Raw genomic sequence first — 3,479 nt, 5'->3', positions numbered from 1 at the left:
GATCCAGTTGCAGAGGGCGGAGCCGAGACCAAGATCACAGAGTTTTGAGATCAGTCTGGAGGGGATAACGGTTTCAAAGGCGGAGCTGTAGTCAATGAGCAGGAGGCTGACGTGGGTGTCCTTATTGTCCAGATGTTCCAGTGATGAGTGCAGGGCTAGGGAAATGGCATCCGCTATCTAACTGTTACATCAGTAAGCAAATTGTAGGGGATCGAGGCAGGCTGGAGACTGAAGTTGATGACCTCCCTTTACTCACTGAATTAGCAGCTGCACCATTATTCTTAAATAGTGGTATAAATTATCTAACAACACTCGTTGCATGTTGCCTCTCTTAAGTAGACCATAAGGTAGAGCAAACAGGCTCTGGGCAACAATGCAAATTAGATGGCATAGTGACAAGAGGAGCAGGCTATTTTGCCCCTTCAGCCAGTTCTGCCATTCAGAATGATTCTGATCTGTCCCTCAATTCCATTTACCCATTTTAATTCCATATCCCTCAATAAATATAAATAAACGTCTAGTGATCTCAGGGATGAAAGCTCTAGTTAATTCCTAGTGTCCATAGTATTTTGAGGGCAGACTCCAGATTTCCACTGTTCATAAGACCATAAGAAATAGGAACAGGAGTGGACTGCTCAGCCCTTTGAGCCTGCCTTGCCATTCAATAGGATCATAGCTGATCCGACACTCGCATCCACTTTCATGCCTTTTCCAGTAACCCTTGATTCCTTTACTGTCTTTTGAGTGAAGAAGTAGTTCTGTTTTCACTCCTTCATGGCCTGATTTGAGCTTGTATCCTTTCTCATTTTGGATTTCCTCACCCGAAGAAATACTTTTTCTGTAAGTATCTACTTGAATTCTTTTAATAGTTTTTGTAATGTGTGCATATCTAAGACATTTATACACCAAAAGTTCAGGTTCTTGGTTTATTTAGCAGTTTTATCCTATCTCTCCAAAATGATTTATGTTCTGTTGCAAATTGCTCATTCAATTTGGGAAACATTGCCAGTATTATTTTTCTTGATATTTCTTTTTCCACTTTGAGAAACTGGTTGATTTTTGTTTTGTTCAACTGGAAAGCATACAACTTTTGAAAATGTCACGAGGATTGTTACAGGTCCGTTGATGTTAATTCTGGACAAATCTGATCCCAGAGTTAAACGTGGCTAGTTAGACTCAACTTTGTTTTTCAAAACCCAGGAGGCTAGTTACAGAACACATTTACAATAGTTTGTAGGTGTACATTTAAAGTAGAATAAAACATTTATTAAACAAGAGCTTAAACATAACTATTTTTCACTTGACAAAAAATTGAGAGAATTTGGCATGAACACCAGTACAAGAATTTCAACTCACTATTCCTTTTATCTCTGCAGTATCCTTACAAACACCAAACACCAGGGTAAATTCACTGCTAATCCCACATTAAGGCTGCAGTTTGTTTCCCTTCCATTGAATTCCTACACATTTACTCACTACTCCAGGGGGTCATATGATGCAGTGGTAATGTCCCTTCCTCTGGACCAGAAGGTCTGTGTTCAAGTCCCATCAGTTATGAAGGTGTAGCAATAACATGTCTAAATAGGTTAATTTTTTAAAAAAGTCTTCAAGATACTTTACCTGGTAGATCTCCCTGAAACACCTAAAACAAACGTCAAATCAAACTGACCATTACTTCAACTTTACGGTGAACATGTGATTTACCCTAATCTCAAATTTGCTGCAGAGTTTAACCCTCCTGCTTCCACTCCTGGTAAATCCATGCACTGATTAACTAAAATATCAGAGTTAACATTTCGGGTCCAGTGACTCTTCCTCAGAAGTTCTGAGGAAGGGTCACTGGACCCAAAACATTAACTCTGATCTTTTCTTCACAGATTCTGCCAGGCCTGATGAGCATTTCCAGCAACTTTTGTTTTTGTTTCGAATTTACAACATCTGCAGTTCTTTTGGTTTTCACTGACTAACCAACTTGTGTCTTTTTTGTATCTGTCTGTCACTGGATCCTTGTTATGAGGTACCAGCAGTTTTTTTCCCCACGTTTTTAAAGTGCACTAACCCACCAAACCCAATCTCTTCAATTCAAGGTTAAACACCTTATTAAAAATGCACGACTCCAAACAGGTCTCCAGACCTCCTTGCAACAAAAACAACAATTCACAAGGAAACTAAAATCATGTCTTTTCCCATTTAACATAAAAAATTCAACAATGAATTGAGCTTATACTATTATACATTGTTTGGAACAGGATTAACTCCTGCACTGCACCAGATCTGCATTTAAAGAAAAATATTCTTGGTTTGTCAATATCAGTGATATTCATTGGCATCTCTGGTTCCCGTTACAAAGGTAGGGGGGGCTTTCCATATATTGTAGTTTGATAGCTAAATCAAGACTGATAAACACCACGGAGACTTCCTTGGCACTTCCTGTCTGTTCAATAAACAGATCCTCACAGGGCAGTGTTACCTCCATTCAGTGAAATACCACAACCCGTCTGCTACTGAAATGGGGAAGGTTGTAAACTAGAGGGTGGCTGTCAAAAAATTCATAAAGTACTTGTATGTCCAACCCTGCATTTGTTGCTCTGAAATCAACAGGGTGTTGACTGTATGTCTTATTAGAGGCTAACTGCTGCAAAGTTCACTGAGTGCTGTTGGAACACACCATATGCATGAGAGTCCAGCTTTTAGTCCACGGCTTCCTTTCTCATCTGGTCTGCCTTCAAAGACGACGCACTTGTCTGACTTTCCTGGTTGTCAAATTGGTCTGTGTCATTGCTGCAATGTAACAGCACGGACAGGTTAATTTCACATACCACACCTGTTACACATTTATGCCAGGGTATTGATGGGAGATTTGGTTTACCTGAGAAATCCAAAGTGTACTGGAACTGTCCAGTAGATAACTTCATGGAACCTTGAGGGTTCATCTGGTAATTTCTCTCAATGTCCTGACTTGAAACTGACTGGAGGATTCCAAACTGTATGAAGATGGTATACACAGTTATTGTGTCATTATTTCCAGCTCTCAAACAAATATTGCACAGTTGACTGGAGTAGAGGAGATTTACTTGAATGTTACCTGAAATGAAGAACTTCAGTTACATTGAGAGACCGGACTTGTTCGTATTAGAGAAGGGAATTTTAAGGGAAGATTTACTGGGAGTGTTCAAAATGAAAGGGTTCAAGAGAATAAGCAAGGAGTTTTTTTTTTAAAACAGGACAGAAGATGGGTAACCAAAGGACACACATGTTTGGGAAATAAACCAGATTGGAGATGAGAAGGAACTTTCTTTAAACGTTGAGCTTTTATCCTGGAATGTACTGCCTGATAGGATAGTGGAAATGGATGCAACAGCCACTTTCAAAAAGCATTTTGAATATTTGAAAAGGTAATGATGCAGGCTTATGGGGTTAAGAACAACAGAGTAAAACATTTTGGAATGCTCTTTCAAAGGGCACAGAAATGGTGGGCT

General features: G+C 39.5%; 1 long non-coding RNA gene across 1 annotated transcript; it reads right to left on the bottom strand.

Annotated features, from left to right (window-relative positions):
• Nucleotides 1–912: 912 nt before the first annotated feature.
• LOC125481899 lies at nt 913–3,454 on the bottom strand. Its single transcript, XR_007261493.1, has 2 exons — nt 2,870–3,454; nt 913–2,781 (listed from the first exon to the last, which is right to left on the bottom strand). It is a non-coding gene; the product is annotated as an uncharacterized LOC125481899 (long non-coding RNA).
• Nucleotides 3,455–3,479: the final 25 nt, after the last annotated feature.

The sequence above is a fragment of the Rhincodon typus genome, unplaced genomic scaffold (assembly GCF_021869965.1).
Source record: "Rhincodon typus isolate 14 unplaced genomic scaffold, sRhiTyp1.1 hic_rhity00004179, whole genome shotgun sequence".
NCBI lineage: Eukaryota > Metazoa > Chordata > Chondrichthyes > Orectolobiformes > Rhincodontidae > Rhincodon > Rhincodon typus.
Note: the sequence above shows the minus strand (reverse complement) of the source record. Positions and strands in the feature narration are given on the sequence as shown.